Below are 22,603 nucleotides of genomic sequence, written 5' to 3'. Positions count from 1 at the left end.
GTTGAAAACAGCATTCTTCATATCTAGTTCCTGAAGGACCTTTACTAACTCACTGTAGCACTGCTACCGACTCATTGCCCCTGGCAATTCTCCAGCATTCTGCCAGACCATACGAATGGCGGCCATCACCCATTCTAATGGGGTATGGTCTTCTGGGTTGCCATGGCAGTTCTGAAGATGCTACCTCAAGGAGGAGTGTGTGGTAATGGCGGCCAATTTCTCCGTCTCTGTTCCGGAGAGCATGATGCCATCCACCCCTATGTCCCATAATCGTAGTAACCAGGCTACCAGGAATTCAGTAGGTTTCTGCCTAAATTGTGCCCCCAACTCCATCAGCTCTGCCTGGGTATAGAGCCGGACCACAGAGTGTTCCAGTACCTGGGCAGGAGGCTGTGGCTGCCCCGAGGGACTCTTTGCTGCTGGGTTTTTACCTTCTTGGCGACCACTGCGCGGGCTCTGAGTGTGCACATGGCAGCTTCAGCCTGAGCCTTCTCATCCTCAGAAGAGGAGTTGCAAGCTCCTGCTCCGCTGACTCAAAGCCAATCCACCGGCACGGATGCTGCTGCTCCTTTGGTGACCGTTTAGGCTCCTGTGGCTGCTGGCTTTTGGCCAGAAGCTGAAACCCGAGCTCTTGAATCTGCAGTTGTTTCTCCAACAACAGCCAGTGCAAACATTCAGCTTCCAGGGCAAACTGCAACTTGTGAACCCGTAATTCCTTCTCCAGTGCTCACTCCAATTCTAGCCTTTTCTCCCATTTGATTTGCAATTCATACTGAAGCTTTTGACCTTCGGGCAGCTTCTCGCACAGAACTCCTGGTTTCATCTTGTGTAAAGAACACCCAACCCCCAGCCCCTAAAAGGACAGCCATGGGGAGCCAGAGTAGCAACTAGTCCTCTACCCCAGTGGTCCCCAACCCCCGGACCAGTACCAGTCCGTGGGCCATTTGGTACCGGTCTGCAGAGAAAGAATAAATAACTTACATTATTTCCATTTTATTTATATTTAAGTCTGAACAATGTTTTATTTTTAAAAGATGATCAAATTCCCTCTGTTACATTTGTCTCAGACTCACTCTTGAGACTTGTTTGGAGGTTCTAGCAGGGGAGCGCAGCTACTCGTATACCCTTGACCAAAGAACAGTCCTCTCCTCTAGCAGAGAAGGTCGTCCTCTTTGACCGAGCGCACAGCTTCAGGAGGGACGCACATGGAGCGGAGGATGGGGACACCCGCCTAGCCAGCCAGATCAGCCGAATCAACCCTGGCGATCAATGGGATCCTCAGACTCACTCTTGATGCTTGTCTTGATCACGTGATACATTTATCCGTCCCACCCTAAAGGCTGGTTCGTGAAAATATTTTCTGACATTAAACCGGTTCATGGCCCAAAAAAGTTTGGGGACCACTGCTCTACCCCACCCCTCAAGGGTGGCAGCCCCACACCAATTTCCGAATCCTGCCGCAAACTATGCCAGTTATATGGCCAGGAGCCTCCATCATGGCCATTCACATGCAGGTTCTTATTGGATTCAGGCAAACATGCATGGTGGGCCATTCTGTTTATTGGTGTCTCACCAAGACAGGCAAGCCACAAGAGAAGACAAGGGAAAAGCAGAAAACCTGCTTTTCCCATGAAGGGCAAGGGATCAGGGAGGCCCCTGCAATGGTGACAGCAGGAATTGAGAGAGAGCAAGCTCCCGGTCTGACTCACTTTATAGTATAAAAATCAAAACCTTTAATCCAATACACAAACAAAGAAGTCTCTGATAAAGTCACTTATCTGAGGCATAATGGGATTCCTCATAAGAGTGCACTACCCACATCATGCAACAGTCAAGGGTGTGGGGAAAAGCTTAGTCTTAAAATTAAGCCTCAGACTATAACACCCGGCCTGCTTACAACCTGTCCTTCACACACAATGCAAACTATAAGCGAGCAAACATATATATCAATTTACAAACTTATTTGACCAACACTTTTTGTTTTCAGTTAACATATTATGAGTTTTCCCTAATCATTAGGTACTCCCTAAAAAAATTTAATGTCAGCATAATTTCTGTCTTGTGGATAGATGTACATAGAAAATCCTTCACTTTATTTTAGGAAATTTTCATGTATTTAAATAATATTTTAGCACAATATTTCCTAAACCGTGTTCTGAAGAATTTTAACCTACAAGATAATCAAAGATGTTCTAGTTACAATGCTATTTATGGTCACATAAATTTGAGAAGTACTAAATTAAATAAAGCTAAACAGGCCCTTATCCAGAACACTTCTCAGGACATTTAAAACACGCAGGTACATAAAGACTCTTCAGTTTGTTGAGCTTGGAGGGGATGATAAAGATACATATCCCAGACATATGTGACCATGATTCACATGCAATCGAGAAACTGTCACTTCATGTCCTGGACAGGAAACAAAGTCAGTAGATCTCAAACAGATTGACTTGGACCTGGGCTCCCACTCAGCTTCTTTCCTCCCTCCTGGCTATACCTTCCTGGGTATTGAAATTTGGAAAGGATTGCCCTGAGGATCTGAGGTTCAGTGCCTGTCCTCACCTGGCTGGCCGCAACAACACACCCAGGACAGGAAGAAATGAGCCAGACTTAAGACTTATGTTTCTGTGAATGAAGAAATCTTAAATTGCAAGCATAGTTATTTAATTACCTGGCCATGGATTGAAAGAATTTAAAAGTCTGTTCTATTTTTCAGCTACTCTTTTTTATTGGAAATTCACCTATGCAGTGTGTGTCAGGATTTTATGGCACCAATAATTTATTTCCTTTACTGTAGAAGAAAAATAATAAATCAACCTTCAAATTATAAAGCAAAAATAGGAATTAATCAGCTACACAGGAAAATGTCAAGAACCTAATCCAAATTTCATTTTTCATCCATGCCTAAGCCTTAAATTCCAAACAACTTTCACTGGGAAGCACGTTTTAAAATTTCTAGCAAAAGCTCATTTTGGAGTTGGTCCTCTATGCCCTCTGTAAAGCCAGTAGCCACGGCCACCATCACAGCTGCCTGGCCCATGCAGGTTTGCATTAGATTCGGACAGAAGTTAATGAAACAACAGAGCCAAGGGCTGGTGGGCCACTACCTTTAATTCTAGCTTGCACCCGGTGGGCAAGTAAAAACACACACTGGGCTCCAAAACCCACTCATTCAGTGCTCACAAAGCTACTGACTTACCCTGGCCGGTTGGCTCAGCGGTAGAGCATTGGCCTAGCGTGCGGAGGACCCGGGTTCAATTCCCGGCCAGGGCACACAGGAGAAGCGCCCATTTGCTTTTCCACCCCTCCGCCACGCTTTCCTCCCCTCCCGCAGCCAAGGCTCCATTGGAGCAAAGATGGCCCGGGCGCTGGGGATGGCTCTGTGGCCTCTGCCCCAGGCGCGAGAGTGGCTCTGGTCGCAACATGGCGACGCCCAGGATGGGCAGAGCATAGCCCCCTGGTGGGCGTGCCGGGTGGATCCCGGTCGGGCGCATGCGGGAGTCTGTCTGACTTTCTCTCCCTGTTTCCAGCTTCAGAAAAATGAAAAAAAAAAAAAAAAAGCTACTGACTTATCCGAGTTTCCTAGAATCAAAGGTTTGTACCTCACCAGCCTTATTCACCTCTGTTCTCTATCGCCTTTCTCTGCTCTCCTCTCTAATGCTAAACTCAGGAATGGAGAAAGAGCAAGCTCCCGCTCACAGCCCACCCCCAACACACATTAATATAATCACGCCGTTGGCCCTGGCCGGTTGGCTCAGTGGTAGAGCGTCGGCCTGGCGTGCGGAAGTCCCGGTTCGATTCCTGGCCAGGGCACACAGGAGAAGCGCCCATCTGCTTCTCCACCCCTCCCCCTCTCCTTCCTCTCTGTCTCTCTCTTCCCCTCCCACAGCGAGGCTCCATTGGAGCAAAGATGGCCCTGGCGCTGGGGATGGCTCCTCGGCCTCTGCCCCAGGCGCTGGAGTGGCTCTGGTCGCAACAGAGCAATGCCCCGGAGGGGCAGAACATCGCCCCCTGGTGGGCAGAGCGTCGCCCCCTGGTGGGCGTGCCGGGTGGATCCCGGTCGGGCGCATGCAGGAGTCTGTCTGTTTCTCCCCATTTCCAGCTTCGGAAAAATAGAAAAAAAAAAATTATATATATATAATCACGCCCATCCCAAGCAAGAAGGGCAACCAATACCATCACCTGGGCGACGGACTTCCACATGGGCAGCACCATCTTTAACAAAGTGAGCATAATATATTTTATCTGTCCAACACCCTCCTATTCTGGAACAGCCAACTACTGGGAAATCCAAGGGTCAAAAGCAGTCAGACTTGGGCACTTATGCAGAATCGGCTGTGAGCTAGAACGAATTATTGCAATACATAAACTCCCTAAGCTTAAATGTCCTTCTTATGCTAAAGTCAGAGCATAACAATGTTCATCTCTTAAGGCTTCTAGCATAGTCCTAAACATATAAGCACTCGTTTTTAAAGCAAGCGTCCAAAATGTAAACTGTGAGGAGGAAGAGGGTGTTTCTACTTTGCATGGGATAATTCATGGGCTCAGAAATATTCAAAACGTAGGTGGCACAGAGGTATCACGTCAGAGCGGTCTCAAGACCTCTTGCCCACCTGGGCCCTGATCTCTGGAGCTTCCACAAAAAGGGGCCAGAGAAGAGCACACAGTCACCCTTCCCGGAGGCCTAAGGGCAAAGCAACAGCCCGACAGACACACCTCCTTCAGGACAGCCTATAGCGCAAAGGGCAGACCCGTCGTTGGGACAGGGGGCTCTCCTCCCACTTCTCCGCACAGCCCCCCACCAGCTGCCTCCGGCTGCAGCCGCTCAGAGCAGTCAGCCTGTGCGACCTCACAGCTTGGCTCCCGCGTCCCTTGCGCGTTTCGCCTGTGCGACCTCACAGCTTGGCTCCCGCGTCCCTTGCGCGTTTCGCCTGTGCGACCTCACAGTTCTGGCTCCCGCGTCCCTAGCGCGTTTCAGGCGACGAAGGACACCCTATTCCTTACCGCTCCCGGAGGCCTGGGTCCAGGCCAGAGTAGGGATAGGGCTCCGAATGGGGACTCGAGCCGAAGACGGGGAGCTGGCCCCAGGGGCCTTCTCGGAGCCCGACCGCATGCCTCCCTGACCCTGAGGGCCGCAGCCGTGGCGTTGTCATGACGACCACACGCCTGCGCTCTGGCCGGGAGTGCGGCGCGGTGCGGGGATGGGGTGTGTGGCCGAGGCTGCTCTGGTAGACCCCAGGACTCTGAGCGCACTGCAGTGAGATTGGAGGCTGTTGGTCCCCGCATCTGGGTCCAGATCACCGCCCCTCCTTCCCCAGGGTTAAAGACACACAAGGGGGGGGGCAACTTTGTAGGGAGAAGTTTTCCAGGTTTAGGGGGCACTGATGTCAGGTTGGGACTACAAGGATGATTATGACACAGTCCCCTCCAGGAAGTGTGCACGTATCTGTGGAGGCCAAGTGCAGAAAGAGATGGTAGCACCAGCACAGAGAGGGCTGTACAGAGGAGCTAAGGGAGTATAAAGAGGCATGTAGATCAGTCTTGTAGAGGGGTGAGGAACGTTAGGGAAGGCTTCTTGGAGGAGGTAACATCCTGACTGGTGGAGTGAACCTGCCAGAGGGCAGAACTGCTGGATGTGTTCCGGAGACTTGTAGGTACTTGGATTGCCCAGATGAGTACAGAGTGGGGGCACAGGCAGGACCAGGTCCACGTGGAGCCCTAGGCATCCTCCATCTGTTATGGAGCAGGGCACTGGGAGCCCTCAGGTCTGGAACAGCAGATGGAGTATGGACTTGACACGATCCAGGGTATATGGATACCTGAAGCAGATGCAGTAGCCCAGGACAGGTTTGATAAGGCCTCCGCTAAGACTGGACGTGGGAGAATGAGGAGAAAGGGACAAAACCCAGAGATAGATACAGGGTAACATGATGAGGATTTTGTACTTGGATATGGGAAGGTGAATAGGAAGGAGGGGAGAAGGGCAGGCCTTCTGTTTGGGGTTGCCGAAGACCCCAGAGAAGGAAATCCAGGGCTTTGTAGAGGACTCTGGAGCCAAACAGGTCCTCCAAGTGAAATCAGGCTGTTTATGAACACAATTCAAGGTAAAAAACAGTGTCTGAATCCTTTCTCCCTCATGCTGCCCCACTAGGCAAGTCCAGACCAGCATTCCCCTGCCAAGGAATTATACTGGGCAAGGCAAGGGTCTCTTGAAACACTGTGTTGCCACAAATTTTAAACATCACTTGAAATATCATTTCTTCAGGTTAAACATGATGATGATGATAGAAAACAGACGATTATGTGTTCATTTACCTTAATTGCTACTGAGAGAAGGCTTAAAATACCCAAGTAGGAGTGCAGTCCAGTCCAGCAGCATCTGCCCTCCCCATGCCTCAGTGTTTTGTGATAAGAAGATAGGGAGCATAAAGATAGGTTGAAGATTAGTTAATTAATTTCTTCTCAGGGGAAGAAAGGGATTGTCTTCCAAGGGAATAAGAAGTACAGAATCAGACTTTTGTTTTAGAGAGTGACAAATGAACAGGTCAGAACAGAATTAAGAGAAAAGGGCTGCTTTAACCAGACAAACAGCACCTATAGAACTATTCTCCCTAGCTGCCTCAGCAAAACAAAAACTGTATTTACACAGAAATACAACCTGCAGTGTCAAAAATGCATATTAAACAGATGGTCAAAAAGATAAAGACCACCTGTACAAACTCACTTCTATCAGTACATTTCTCATTACCCACAATGACTTCCAGGTGGAAGAAGGATGTGGTTATGGGGGAAAATGACTCCCCTTGAAAATCACTGAGGGGTAGATAGATGTTGCTGAGCTCACTTCAAAGAAATTTAAGTGGATTCATTGGGTGCTTATGTGTCAGGAACCCAGTGTAAAGGTTTAACTTGAATCTGAGCTTTCTGGAAGTCAGACCAAAGAGAACATGTGAGGATATGCAGTCCCCTTGCTTTAATGAAAGGCAGCATTTCCATTTCTTTCTGTCATCCTGTAGTAAGAAAGTTTACTGGATATACCTTTATATAAGTAACTTAATAGACATGTCTTTGACTTCAGTTTTGGAGAAGTTCCAGAAATATGGGGGGGGGGGTATTTATTTATTTATTTTTGTATTTTTCTGAAGCTGGAAACAGGGAGGCAGACAGACTCCCACATGCGCTCCACCGGGATCCACCCGGCATGCCCACCAGGGGGCGATGCTCTGCCCATCTGGTGCGTCGCTCTGTTGCGACCAGAGCCATTCTAGCGCCTGAGGCAGAGGCCATGGAGCCATCCCCAGCGCCCGGGCCATCTTTGCTCCAATGGAGCCTTGGCTATGGGAGGGGAAGAGAGAGACAGAGAGGAAGGAGAGGGGGAGGGGTGGAGAAGCAGATGGGCGCTTCTCCTGTGTGCCCTGGCCAGGAATCGAACCGGGACTTCCGCACGCCAGGCCAACGCTCTACCACTGAGCCAACCGGCCAGGGCCGAAATATGTTTTAATTAAATTTATTTAGGACAGAAATATTTTTCAAATAATTGTTTCTTTTATTGTAACTCTATTTAGGAAGCTAACAGCATGGTGTTCAACTATGATAACAGAGTCTAGGTAAGGTGTTTCCTAATAATATAGAGATAGAACTCAGCAGATCCAGGGGAATATTTAACATATCCATTACCTTCTCTTTTTTAATAGCTATCAGATGGCTTAACGGAGGTGCTAGCAAGTGCTGGAACAGAACAAATTGGTGGTTGGATTTTCTGACGAGTATTTGAAATGCTGACTTTTGATGTTGATCATGCATAAATATTTAGATGCTGAATATGCAGATGGAAAAGTGAATATTTTTTTATATTAAAAATAATTTTGACCCATTGATAAAAGAGTGAGTTGTGGAAAAAGCTTACACTCTTTATTTTCTGATGAGAGGAGAAAATAATGTCAGAGATTAACAGTGAAATAGTACCCAAAACTTTCCTGTTCATGATACAAGTAACATTGGAAAAACAAAACAAATTCTAAAAACAAAAGAAAAAAAAAAGGTTTTGTCAAAGAGTTATTTGATGTACAGTTTGATGGTAGGGGCAAGGGACTGAGGATGAAACTTTTTTTTTTTTTTTTTTTGTATTTTTCCGAAGCTGGAAATAAGGAGAGACAGTCAGACAGACTCCCGCATGCACCTGACCGGGATCCACCCCGCACGCCCACCAGGGGCAATGCTCTGCCCACCAGGGGGCGATGCTCTGCCCCTCCAGGGCGTCGCTCTGTTGCGACCAGAGCCACTCTAGTGCCTGGGGCAGAGGCCAAGGAGCCATCCCCAGCGCCCGGGCCATCTTTGCTCCAATGGAGCCTCGGCTGCGGGAGGGGAAGAGAGAGACAGAGAGGAAGGAGAGGGGGAGGGGTGGAGAAGCAGATGGGTGCTTCTCCTGTGTGCCCTGGCCAGAATCGAACCTGGGACTTCCGCACGCCAGGCCGACGCTCTACTACTGAGCCAACCGGCCAGGGCCTATTTTTTAAAACAGATAGGATGCAACTTTTGAGTCTATTTAAAGGAAAGGAGTCCTGAGAAGCTATTTCAAAACAATAATTTGGTGACAGTGGGGCTGGAAGCACATATCCTGGGTGCTTGCTTATAGTTTTTCTTTGATCTCTGAAGTTTATATGGAACTTCAGTTCAGCATTGGTTGAAAGGAGACAAAATTTTTTCTCTTTTTTTTTTTTAATTTTTTTTTACAAAGACAGAGAGAGAGTCAGAGAGAGGGATAGACAGACAGGAACGGAGAGATGAGAAGCATCAATCATTAGTTTTTCATTGCACGTTGTGACACCTTAGTTGTTCATTGATTGCTCTCTCATATGTGCCTCGACCGCGGGCCTTCAGCAGATCGAGTAACCCCCTTGCTCGAGCCAGCAACCTTGGGTCCAAGCTGGTGAGCTTTGCTCAAACCAGATGAGCCCGCACTGGCGACCTTGGGGTCTCAAACCTGGGTCCTCCACATCCCAGTCTGACACTCTATCCACTGCACCACCACCTGGTCAGGCGAGACAAAATTTTTTCAAGGTATTTTATAGTCTCCAAGAAATTTTTATCAAAGCAAAGGGTACTGTTAATCATTACATGATTTTCTAGTCCTAGGTCAATTAAGGATACTTTTAGCTTGTCTGTATTAAAGGAAAAGAAGCTCCAGGTGAAGTTTTAAGCAAAATCTTAAAAGAATTTTAACTAGAAATATAATCAAAGAGAGTCACACAGCATATTAACCTCAGGACCCAAATCTTTTTTTTTTTTTTTTTTTGTTTAAGCTAGAAACGGGGAGAGACAGTCAGACTCCCGCATGCGCCCGACCGAGATCCACCGGGCACGCCCACCAGGGGCGACGCTCTGCCCACCAGGGGGCGATGCTCTGCCCCTCCGGGGCGTCGCTCTGCCGTGACCAGAGCCACTCTAGCGCCTGGGGCAAGGCCAAGGAGCCATCCCCAGAGCCGGGGCCATCCCCGCTCCAGTGGAGCCTTGGCTGCGGGAGGAGAAGAGAGAGACAGAGAGGAAGGAGGGGGTGGGGGGTGGAGAAGCAAATGGGTGCCTCTCTTATGTGCCCTGGCCGGGAATCGAACCCAGGTCCCCCGCACTCCAGGCCGACGCTCTACCACTGAGCCAACCGGCCAGGGCCAGGACCCAAATCTTTACAATCCTGTATGTGTGTAATTAGACATGGAAACAAAAATATCAACACTTGATGTAAATTTGAAAGGGTTGATAATTTTCTTAAATGGTTTTCTCAGGCATTAAAGTTACATAAAGTAGGGCTAATTACTAAACTGTCCAATCACGATTCCTCACAATGATGATGCAACAAATTATTCTACTTAGAAACAGCACAGTAATATTGGGTTGTAATACATTACTTTGACGAGGTCCAGGTATCAACTTCTAGGGAGAAAAATAGCCAATAAAGAATCAATCTTCCCCATTCTTATTCACTGTGGCTGCATTACTGCAAAGTTGTTGCAAATCCTGGTCATACAACCTCCATTTATTTACTTATTTGTTTATTTTAGATATTATTTTGTATTAGTTTCAGGTGTACAGAATAGTGGTTAGACAATCATATACTTTACAAAGTGTCCCCATACCTCCTTTTATTAAGTCCACTAATGATATACAATACAAATAGCCTTCAGAGGGTCATCAAATTGGTTCCAGATACATATGGAATATCTGATTTAGGTGAGATAGTATATATACACACACATTCAGACATTCTAGTCAGGTTTCATCATGTAGAAAGATGAATATTAGGATAAATAATTATTTTATGTGTCTGAAAGCCCAGACACACTGTGTTAACCCTAATCAGGATGGCTAGTCCACATGGATTTCCCCCAGGTGACTGCTGGCAGGCTGCGAAGGAAAAATCAAGCCTGAAATCTCACACCCAAGAATTATTATTCTAATAAAAACCAGGCTTGATGTGAACAAATGATGCTAAGAACCTTTGTGAGGTTAAGCCAGATTCTCTGCTTCTGCTCCAACTTCCTACAATGTTCTGAGAAGAGCGCTTTTAGTTATTTAGTTTATCTGTAAAATAGGAATCATAATGGTGCCTCCTTCTTGGGGTTCTGGTGAGGATTAAATGAGTTAATATAAGTAAAGCCTAGAGCATATAAGCGTCCTGGTTTACTGACTAAAGGTGTCCTTTTGCTTGTGCACATCAAAGCCCAGTAAAGCTCAAACAGAAGTTTGCAGTCAGAAGGTAAGGTTTGTGCCCGGCCTGATAACAGTTGGTTGGAGCACCATCCTGAAGCACAGAGGTTGCCAGTTCTATCCTTAGCCAGGGCACTTACAGGAACAGATCTATGTTCCTGTCTCCTCTCTTTCTCTCTCTCTCTCTCTCTCTTTCTCTCTCTCTCTCTCTCCCTTCCTCTCTCTCTCTTAAAACAATAGAATAAACATTTTTTAAAAGGTTTAGGAAATGGCACTAAACCTGGAATTACAGGTAATCTAATGCTCAGAGACCTAGCTACCAATGGCTTTCAGAGGATGGGTTATATATAAGGGGAAAATCATTAATCCTGGTGGCTAATGAAATGAGGTCGTGGGCTCTACTGATTGATTGGGGCTAGGATAGGGAGTAGTTGATCATTTTATCAGGTCCTGATGTCAGCCATGGCATTCATTGTTCTCTCTGGTATCATAAGGTTGTGGTCCCTAGGGTCTTTCTGCTTTCCAGGAGCAAGGGCTGAAACACATCTGAAGTCAAGATGTTATCTTTAGCTAGACTGAAACTATTTCAGTGGTCGACACACCTGAGGCTTTGTTCTCAAGATAGTTTAATGCTGACTAGAATCTGATGTCCTAAGGCTTACTGGTTAAGGAAGGGAGTGGATGAACAAAAAAGAAGAAAGGGTCATGTTCAAGAAATTGAGTTTCTGTGTGTTACACTAGGTGTTCTTTATTTTTATTTATATTATCACCACAGTCTGAAAACTATAGATTAACTAAGTGCATTTTAGTAGTTTGTATTGAGGAAACTGAAGATTTTTATCCTATAGGAATGAATAGTATTAATCTGTTGGATGACCAAATGAAAAAAATTCTGGAGACTTATAGTTTTAGACAATTTTTTTTTTTTTTACAGAGACAGAGAGAGAGTCAGAGAGACGGATAGACAGGGACAGACAGGAACGGAGAGATGAGAAGCATCAATCATTAGTTTTTCATTGCGCGTTGCGACTTCTTAGTTGTTCATTGATTGCATTCTCATATGTGCCTTGACTGCGGGCCTTCAGCAGACTGAGTAACCCCTTGCTGGAGCCAGCAACTCTGGGTCCAAGCTGGTGAGCTTTTTGCTCAAGCCAGATGAGCCTGCGCTCAAGCTGGTGACTTCAGGGTCTCGAACCTGGGTCCTTCCACATCCCAGTCCAACGCTCTATCCATTGCGCCACTGCCTGATCAGGCAGTTTTAGACAATTTAATGAATGATAAATCTTTTTTTCTTTTTCTTTTTTTTTTTTTTTTACAGAGGCAGAGAGAGGGATAGATAGGGACAGACAGATAGGAATGGAGAGAGAGGAAAAGCATCAACCATCAGTTTTTTGTTGCGACACTAGTTGTTCATTGATTGCTTTCTCATATGTGCCTTGACCATAGGGCTACAGCAGACCGAGTAACCCCTTGCTCAAGCCAGCGACCTTGGGTCCAAGCTGGTGAGCTTTTGCTCAAACCAGGTGAACCCATGCTCAAGCTGGTGACCTCGAGGTCTCGAACCTGGGTCCTCCACATCCCAGTCCGACACTCTATCCACTGCGCCACTGCCTGGTCAGACAAATCTTTTCCTTTCATTAAATAACATAAAGAAACACCATCCCAGAGCTCTTTTTGAGGTTAGGTATATAGTAACATGACCCTGAACCACACACTGTTATATTGTATGCATCGTTAATATTAAGTATGGGGCTAGAAATGTATCCCTTCCATCTAGGGACTGGGCCTCTGTACTGGATGAGAGCCCAGTACTCCAACAGGAAAGCCCCCCAGCTACCAGTCAAGTCAAAGATGCTGCAATTAACTTGGCCACCACCATGCGTGTGTCTTCTCTGCATTCTCCCTTAGGCACTGAGTGTGTGTCTCAATGATCAAGGACTTAATCTTCCTTAATACAATATTAACATTGTAGATTTATAGGCTTTATAAACCTAGTAGTGTAAGTCTGCCAATTTTTCTTATCAATCAAGATTGTCTCTTGCAATTCTAGGTCTTTTGCATTTTTTTTTATTTTTTATTTTATTTTATTTTTTTAGTGAGAGTGAGAGAGACAGAGAGAAAGAGAGAGAGAGACAGGAAGGAAGAGAGATGAGGCCTGACCAGGCGGTGGCACAGTGGATAGAGCATCGGACTGGGATGTAGAGGACCCAGGTTTGAGACCCCAACGTCGCCAACTTGAGCGCGGGCTCATCTGGTTTGAGCATATCTCATCAGCTTGAGATCAAAGTCTCTGGCTCAAGCAAGGGGTCACTCGGTCTGCTGTAGCCCCATGGTCAAGGCACATATGTGAGAGCAGTCAATGAATAGCTAAGGTGCTGCAACAAAGAGTTGATGCTTCTTGTCTCTCTCCCTTCCTGTCTGTCTCTATCTGTCACAAAAAGAGAGAGAGAGAGAGAGAAAGAGATGAGAAGCATCAACTTATACTTGCAGCACCTTAGTTGTTCATTGATTGCCTTCTCATATATGCCTTGATGGGGAGGGGGAGCTCCAGCTGAGCCAGTGACCCCTTGCTCAAGCCAGTGACCTTTGGCTCAAGCCAGCAACCATGGCTATGATGTCATGCTTAAGGCAGCGACCCCACACTCAAGCTAGTGAGTCTATTTTGAAACCAGATGAGCCCACACTCAAGCCAATGACCTCAGAGTTTTGAACCTGGGTCCTCAGTGTCCCTACTCAACCCTCTATCCACTGTGCTACCTGGTCAGGCTAGGTGTAAAGCCAGTAGCCATGACTACCATCACAGCCGCCTGGCCAATGCAGGTTCACATTGGATTCAGACAGTTGGTAATGAAACAACGGAGTCAAGAACTGGTGGGCCATCATCTTTAATCCTAGCTTGCACCCGGCGGGCAAGTAAAAACACACACTGGACTCCAAAACCCACTCATTCAGTGCTCACAAAGCTACTGACTTACCTGAGTTTCCTAGAATCAAAGGTTTCTAGCTCACCAGACTTATTCACCTCTGTTCCCCATCTCCTTCTCTCTGCACAAACTCTGCACAAACTGGCTTCTCCTTCAGCACTCCACCATCTTGGCTGCCTCTCCTCTCCTCCACGTGGCCTTACTCTGCTCTTCTTCTCTAGCATGGGCTCCTCCTAGAACATAATCACTCTTCTCCTGGACAATGTGATCTCTCTTTTTAAAAACCTTTTGGTGCGAAAGCCCTCCCCCAACACATATTAATACAATCACACTCATTCCAAGCAAGAAGGGCAATTAATACTATCACCTGGGCAACGGGCTTCCATGTGGGCAATGCCATCTTTAACAAAGTGAGCATAATATATTTTATCTACCCAACACTAGGTCTTTTGCATTTTAATATAAATTTTATTATCAGCTTGTTAACATCTACCAAAAAAAAAAATAAGCTTCCTGAGATTTTGATTGAAATTTTATTGAAACAATAGAACAATTTGGAGAGTATTTGGCATCTTAATATTGAGTGTTCTAGTCCTGGGGTCCCCAAACTAAGGCCCATGGGCAGCATGCGGCCCCCTGGGGCCATTTATTCAGCCCCCACTACACTTCCGGAAGGGGCACCTCTTTCATTGGTGGTCAGCGAGAGGAGCATAGTTCCCACTGAAATACTGGTCAGTTTGTTGATTTAAATTTACTTGTTCTTTATTTTAAATATTGTATTTGTTCCTGTTTTGTTTTTTACTTTAAAATAAGATATGTGCAGTGTGCATAGGGATTTGTTCATAGTTTTTTTTATAGTCTGGCTCTCCAATGGTCTGAGGGACAGTGAACTGGCCCCCTGTGTAAAAAGTTTGAGGACCCCTGTTCTAGTCCATGAACATGATTTCGCTCTCCACTTAATTTCTTTCTGGTTTGCAGCTTTAGTTTATTTCAATTCACTGCAATTTCAAATGTATTACTTAGGGATTTAAGCCCCTCCCCACAGCCAGGTTTATGGAATCCAGGACCACGAGAGAACTGGATCTCTCTCTACATTCTAATCCAGCCTGCAACCTTCCCTAAAGTCACTGAGTTGCCCCAGTGCAGAGAATAGCTCAGCAATGGGTGTGCACAAGAGGAAGGCACTGTAGGACTTAGAAAAAACACACAACATGGAAGAAAGATGGGTATAGGGGACTCCCAGCCTCTAGGACTGAGAGCCCAGATCATTGCAGCCTCATCATATTTATTTGTTTCTTTAATTGTCAAGCAGATTAGCAGAGCATAGACTCAGGAACAGAGAAGGATGATTAACTAAAACCTTGCAGATATGCAGGAAATGGCTAAAAGGCTCAAAAGCTTCCAGTAAACAATCTTACCCGTGCTGGCCAGGGTGGTGTTCTACCTCCGTGCTCGCCAGGGTGGTGTTCCACCTCCGTGCTCGCCAGGGTGGTGTTCCACCTCCGTGCTCGCCAGGGTAGTGTTCCACCCCCTTAGGACTTGGCGTTCCAAAGTCTGCACATAAGACTTGTTCCAGGGCAGCATTCTAAGCTCCGGCCATATTCCTACATGTCTTTCTGTTTTTATAAAGATTAACAGAAGGAAAATGGTTAGGTGGTTGTAGTGGAAGGTAAATATTAAGCATAGAGAGAAATAGGTTTTCAGGGGGTTATAGGCATGTTTGTTTTTTGTAAAAGTTTTTTAGCATGCCTGGTAAAATGGTTCAAAGTGTCCCAGGTGATGTGAGGCACTCTCCGAGTGCATGGGAGTGAGTTAGGTGTCCTTCTCTTTTCTGTGTTCATTTCCGGAGATGGATTCATTATCAGCTTCTGGATCTCTTGAACCGGGTTGCTTTCTAGGAGCTGATGCCAATTCATGATGAGGCTTCATGTTTCTTGTTCCTCACTGGTATTTAAAGAGGACATGTTGTTGACAAAACTGGAGCATACTCTCACCCCCAAGTTAGTAATTTGATTGGATTCTGCCACTCAGGGTCAACTAATATATCCTGGTACAAGATAGGAGGCTTAGGCCATTGCTCAATTGGCATAAAATGCCTCTTGGCAGCAGTAAGTCCAGATGAGGAAATGTTCAAAAAATTAAGAGTAAAAAAATGCCTTATAGAATTGTCTTGTGGGTGAGTCTCTCCTCCTAACTCCCCTGGTTTTGTTTGTTAAGATAGATTTTTAAGGTGTGGTAAGCACATACATCAGGCCTGTCCTGTTGGATTATAAAAGATACTTGTAACATTTTTAATATTCCAGTTTTGTAAAACTATTTGGAATGTTTTAGAAGTATAGCAAGGGCCATTGTCTGTTTTAACTGGCTGAGGGCAGCCAGGAATGGAGATGGACTCTAAGAGGTGAGAAATAGCATGACGTGCTGCTTCCCGGTAGCAGGAGTAGTGTGGGTCATGCCTGAATGGGTATCTATACAATAAAGAGTCCATAACTATTTCTTCTGCTTGTTTACATTACATGGCTGTAGTAAAAATAGCCCTTATCCAGAGAGGGAGCTCTTTTATTATTGAAATCAAGTTTTTGACTATAACATTTTATAGGTCTATGATGATCTCCATGTTCTTGAATTAAAATTTTATATAAACTTGATTTTAGTAATAAAAACTTGGAACCTAACTGAGACAATACTGAATCAAACCTAGAAACCCTTTAAGCTGCTTTGTTTTTGAAAGATGGGATTTGTCTGAGTTTTCAGGGTTAATTAGTAGCCAATTTTTAAATGTGATTTATCCCAAGTATTTCACTAAAGGTAGAGAATCAGAGTTTGTCCTAGAATATCAAGTATTTTATCTATGAATTGGATTAGAGCAGAATCTCTAGAAAATTCAGAACTGTTCAAATCAGCTTTTCTTATCATTGATAAATATTGGCAATCCACAGGAACAGCTGGTAACATCATGTGGATTTGGAACCACAGAATGTCTGGGAATAACTATCTTATTTATAGCTGAGATTTTGTACAAATGTATTTTACTGGAAAGCTATAATTACAAGGGCTTGTACATAGAATTATAAATGCCTTTTTAAGTAATCTAGTATATTGGTCTTAATTCTAGCTATTAGTGTGTTGTGTGGCCAATATCCATGGTCACCATCATCACAGCCAACCAGCCCATGCAGGTTCTCATTGGATTTGAACAGATGGTAATGAAACAATGAAGCCATGAACTGGTGGGCCATTAGCTTTAATCCTAGATTACACCCGGTGGGCAAGTAAAAACACACACTGGGCTCCAAAACCCACTCATTCAGTGCTCACAAAGCTACTAACTTATCCACGTTTTCTAGAATCAAAGGTTTCTAGCTCACCAGACTTATTCACCTCTGTTCCCCATCTCCTTCCTTCTCCCTGCACAAACTCTGCACAAAATGGCTTTTCCTTCAGCATTCTACCATCTTGGCTGCTTCTCCTGGCCTCTTCCACGTGGCCTTTCTCTGCTCTCCTCTCTGCTCTCTCCTCTAGTGCTAATCTCAGGAACTGAGAGAGAGCAAGCTCCTGGTCTGCCCCACTTTATAGTGCAGAAATCAAAACCTTTAATCCAGTATACAAAATAGGGAAGTCTCTGATATAAAGTCCACCCCACATCAAAAAGGGTGGGAAAGGCTTAGTCCTAAAACCAAGCCCCAGGCTATAAGTATCCTGCCTGCCCACAGCCTGCCCCCAACACACATTAATACAATCACACCCATCCCAAGCAATCACCTGGGCAACGGGCTTCCATGTGGGCAGTGCCATCTTTAACAAAGAGAGCATAATATATTTTATCTGCCCAACATGTGTAAAGCCAGTAGCCATGGCCACCATCACAGCCACCTGGCCAATGCAGGTTTGCATTAGATTTGGATAAACGGTAATGAAATAATGGAGCCAAGAACTGGTGGGCCATCATCTTTAATCCTAGCTTGCACCTGGCGGGCAAGTAAAAACACACACTGGGCTCCAAAACCCACTCATTCAGTGCTCACAAAGCTACTGACTTATTCGAGTTTCCTAGAATCAAAGGTTTCTAGCTCACTAGCCTTATTCACCTCTGTTCCCCATCTCCTTCTTTCTGCACAAACTCTGCACAATCTGGCTTCTTCTTCAGCACTCCACCATCTTGGCTGCTTCGTCTGGCCTCCTCTACATGGTCTTTTTCTGCTCTCTTTTCTCTAATGCTAATCTCAGAAACCAAGAGAGAGCAAGCTCCTGGTCTGCCCCACTTTATAGTATAGAAATCAAAACCTTTAATCCAATATACAAACAAGGAAATCTCTGATAGAAAGTCACTTATCTGAGGCATAATGGGATTTCTCATGAGACTGCATCACCCTACATCAAAAAGCATGGCAAAGGTTTAGTCTTAAAACTAAGCCTTAGGCTATAAGAATCCTGCCTGCTTACAGCCTGTCCCCCCACATCCAATGCAAACTATAAACGAGCAAACATATATATCATTATTTACAAACTCTTTTGACCATCATAATGCATCAGATCTTAGAAGATATTGGCAAATCTTGCCAATATCTGTACTGTGAAAGGCCCAAAGTTGTATTAGAATGTCCTGAAACATACCTTCAGTCTCCAGATTATTTTCCTTTCATGACAATTTCTTTTAAATTATTATCTTCCTAATTGGTGTAGTATTTGGTTTGCTTTTAAATAAATTTTACCCTTCTGGAAGATATATGGGCAATCATTGGTTTTTAAGAAAATTTTACCCTGTTAGGTTAACTGGGGTAAACTTGATTAACAAAATATATATCGCCACTTAATATTCCCTCATTGGAAAGGGACAGATTTTGATTTAACACAGGGGTCCCCAAACTTTTTACACAGGGGGCCAGTTCACTGTCCCTCAGACCGTTGGAGGGCCCGACTATAAAAAAAAAACCTGTGAACAAATTCCTAAGCATACTGCACATATCTTATTTTAAAGTAAAAAAACAAAACGGGAACAAATACAATATTTAAAATAAAGAACAAGTAAATTTAAATCAACCAACTAACCAGTATTTCAATGGGAACTATGCTCCTCTCGCTGACCACCAATGAAAGAGGTGCCCCTTCTGGAAGTGCGGCAGGGCCGGATAAATGGCCTCAGGGGGCCGCATGTGGCCCGCGGGCCGGGCCCGTAGTTCGGTGGCCCCTGATTTAACATATTCCTACCACTTGTACATAACCTTTACTCTGAAGTAGGATGCAACTTAGTTGAGTAGGGTTAGGAACAGATAAAGTAGCCCCCAGTATTTACAAGGGCCTTAGCAATTTCCTTTTGTAATGGGAATTTTAATTTCTCCTAAATTGATAGGAGAAAGGGAAATGCCCTTCTATATTCCTTGGAACAACTTTATGCTTACTTCTGTTTTTAATATTTTGCATATATATTTTTAAAATTCCACTTCAGCTTCCTATAATTTTAAGGTGACCTGTCTTTTTATAATAAAAAGACTCCTATTCGGGTGCTATACAATCCTTAGCCATATGTCCAGGCTTCCTACAGTTAAAATAGGATGACCCGGTCATCATTACTGCAGAAGTTTGAACTAAGTAAATTATGTTGTTTGGTTCCTAGAAACCAGTAAATATATTATTTGGAATAGTTCAGAATAGCCAGGATCAAATGTTTCAACAGTTAAATTTTAAGTTTCTTTGTGAACCCATCAGTGTCCCAGATAAAATCAAGGAAATCTTTCATTTAGGTTAATTCTATTCTAGTCTAAGTAACATACACAATTGCAGGTTCCTTTCTATCTGAAACCAGCTTTTCTTCAAATGTGATGCTAGAATTCCTGGATTATTCTTGTCTGATTTCCTACTCTTATTTTCCACTAGATCAGTAGGGTGTGGTAGTGGAGGAGGCAGAGATAGAAAAGAAAGGAAGAAAGGTGGGGGAGGGGAGTCCAGACCAGGAAGCTCAGATAGCAAATAGTGGAGAAGCTATAGAAGGAGAGGAATGGGAGGTTAGCATATATTAAATTTGGAGGCCTTCAAAGACAGTCTCTAAATTTTTTTCAAAGAATTTATCTGTGCTTCTCCCAGAAGCTTCTATTTCCAATCAAAGTCTGCTATATGTTCATTTAATATTAATTTTAGAGTTGACATTTTCTAATTAAGTGCACAGAAAAAATTACTTAGGAGGAATCATAAGATTTGGGCCACTTCAAGCTGAAAATTTTCCACCTCTGTAGATACTTGCAAGTTAACCCGCAGGATTATTAATGGGGGGCTGGTGTCCTTGGGGCTTGTCAGCCTTAAAGGTATGATTTCCCATGTTAATTTTAGTTTTCTTTGTATATCAGCAGACTCTGAAAAAATTTCTAAGGATATTGTGTAGTGGGTTTAAGTGTGCTGCTTGTGGGTTTAGCTCCAAGCAAATTTTACCTCCCAAGTCATCTCAAACCCTCTTACATGTCTCAGTTTCTCTCCCCAGCTGCCTAATACAGCCGTGAGGACCAGAGGGCTAGGTAACCAGCCTTTATATGTGTCCCGGACTGTAGTAGGAAGCAACCCAACAAAGCATAGACACTCAGATAATGTAATCAATGAAGGAAGGAGAATTTATTAAAGCTGGTGGAGTATGTGGGGTTTGTAGCTCCGAAACACGGGCTCCCTGAAGTTGACTTTCTTACAGGTTATACACCTTTACAGTATCTAAGCAATGGGCATGTGATTCCTTTGTTTAAGGTTTCCCAGGACTCAAGAAGAGGGGAGGGAGAGTATCAGTGGGGTCAGCAAGGGGGAAGGAGTTTCCAGATCACCATAGTTACATACAGATCCTGTTATTCTTGCTTGTATTGTACCTATGGGATATAGTTAATTTATCACTGGTTGACTCAGTTACCCCTTGTTGGGCAAATAAGTTTGTGAAATCTGTATTTTGGGGGTTTGTTCACTTTTATTGTTAAAAATGGCTGCTGACCACATGATTGCATTGTCCAGGTAATACTGTTAATTACCTTCATGCTTGGGAAGGGGATTTGTTATGCTAATGTGTGCTAGAGGAGGGCGTTGTCCCATGAGAAAGTTTGTAAAGAAGGAGGAGCTAGGAGACCATTTTGAAAGAGGCCACGTGGTTGGAAAGGAGGCAGGCAGCCAAGATGGAGGTGCGCAGATGAGAACCAGAGGAGGCTGAGTGAGCTGGTGGAAGCCTTTTATTCTAGGAAAACTCGGATATGTCAGTAGCTTTGTGAGCACTGAATGAATGGGTTTTGGAGCCCAGTGTGTTTTTGTGTACTTGCCTGCTGGGTGTGAGCTAGAATAAAAGGTATGGCCACCAGTTCTTGGCTCTGCAGTTTCATTACTGTCTATCCAAATCTAATGGGAATCTGCATGTTCTTGGTGGCTGTGACCACCACAACTACTGGGCCTACACCTCTGCTAGCTCCTTTCCTTTGTACTCTTTTTGTTTCTTCCTTCTCAGGGAAGAGGGGCCTGCCCATCCTTCCTCAGGACGAGTCAATTTTTTAATTATAGTTGAACTTGGAAGTCCTGATGAGGCAACCTACACATCATGAGGGATGCCCTCTCAACACCTCCACAGAGATTCTTAGTAAACCTAAGAATACCCAAGATTCGAGATTTGGGCTGGGAGGAGTAAGTGCCCCTTGTCTTCAGAGCTGAACAAATTCAGACTCTCATTTATTCAGCAAAGGTTTTCTTTGTTCATACTCGTAATTAAGTATTTCCAATTGAAAAAGGCAAAAATTTAAAACCAGCCATCCATTATTTATCCTCCTGTTTCACAGACCTGAGTACAGTTTTACACACAAACAAGACAATTACAGTACAGAGACACGAGCATGACATGTAAATAAATCTGATTAATCCTTTTAGCAGAGTTGCTACTTGGCCCCCAACTCCAAAGACAACACAGAGCACAGCAATCAGCATGTCAAGACCTCACAGAGTACAAACCAAAGAAACAAGTATAGGATACAAAATTTTATTCTATTTAAATTTAATTGAGCACTTCTTACATATCTCAATTTGAAAGCAACAATGCAGGAATAAAACTGTTTTATTTAGTTCAATATTAGAGCCAGCATTTCCAATTTTTATATGCAATAACTTAATTCAGACCTCAAAAGAGCCACATTTTTGCTATTTTTAGTTGATATTATTTTATAGATTTATAAGCATAGGTCAATCAATTTAGTCAGAATTCATCCTGGGGACTATCCTTAGGAATGGACAGGGTGTTACCCATTCCGTTACAATATTAGACAGAAATTAAATAGACACCAGAATCAGACAAACCAGAGAGGAATCTGGGATTTCAGTGCACAACCCAACCAGAAAGATACCTGCCTGATCTGTCAGGGCATCTTATGATGGGGGCACTGGAGGATGGAACTAGCAAAAACTCCCTGAGTAAAGACACTTGGCAGCTGCTTAGGAAGTACTGTACTCAGACCCTTCAGCGTCTCCTTGTCTGGGAGTAATTTCAAGGCAAAGAATAGGGAAGAAACAAAATGATAGTTCAGAGGACTGTAGCTAAAACATTAAATATCAGAAAAATTCAGGATTGTAGAATAACAGGGAAAGCTGTAACTTTAATAATATCTGGGTGTCCTAACATTAATCCTTCTCAGAGATAATTTTCCACTAAGGAAGGAGTATGACTCTTCCCAGGTCCTGAGGGAAGAGGTAGAGGATAAAGGGGAGCCAAAGGCTCCTCAGGAAGCAAGGGAGGATGAAAAGATGTTTTGTCCTCCTTATCCACCTCCTCAAATTCTTCATCTCCCCCATCATCATCATCATTTTCAGTTTGTCAAGGTTCTAAAACAGATTTCACTAAGGTCCAAGTTGGCCAGATAGCAACCAGAGATGGAACACCTTGAATATGTAATTTTTTCAACTCTTTTCCCAGTTATGTAAATCTACACTTCTTAAAGTAGGGAACTAAGTACAATGCTTCTCAATTGCTTACAATAATT

At 44.3% G+C, this 22,603-nt stretch overlaps 1 protein-coding gene across 1 annotated transcript in view; it reads right to left on the bottom strand.

Annotated features, from left to right (window-relative positions):
* Positions 1 to 5,077, bottom strand: part of LRRC34 (leucine rich repeat containing 34) — a 61,226-nt gene extending 56,149 nt beyond the window's left edge. Inside the window, exon 1 of the mRNA XM_066241892.1 lies at positions 5,005 to 5,077. The gene's annotated coding sequence lies outside the window, so the exon portion shown is untranslated. The remainder of the gene's footprint in view (positions 1 to 5,004) is intronic.
* Between the last annotated feature and the right edge of the window lie 17,526 nt (positions 5,078 to 22,603).

Source organism: Saccopteryx bilineata, chromosome 8, assembly GCF_036850765.1.
Source record: "Saccopteryx bilineata isolate mSacBil1 chromosome 8, mSacBil1_pri_phased_curated, whole genome shotgun sequence".
In the NCBI taxonomy this organism is placed as follows: domain Eukaryota; kingdom Metazoa; phylum Chordata; class Mammalia; order Chiroptera; family Emballonuridae; genus Saccopteryx; species Saccopteryx bilineata.
This window is presented reverse-complemented; position numbering and strand designations above follow the sequence as displayed.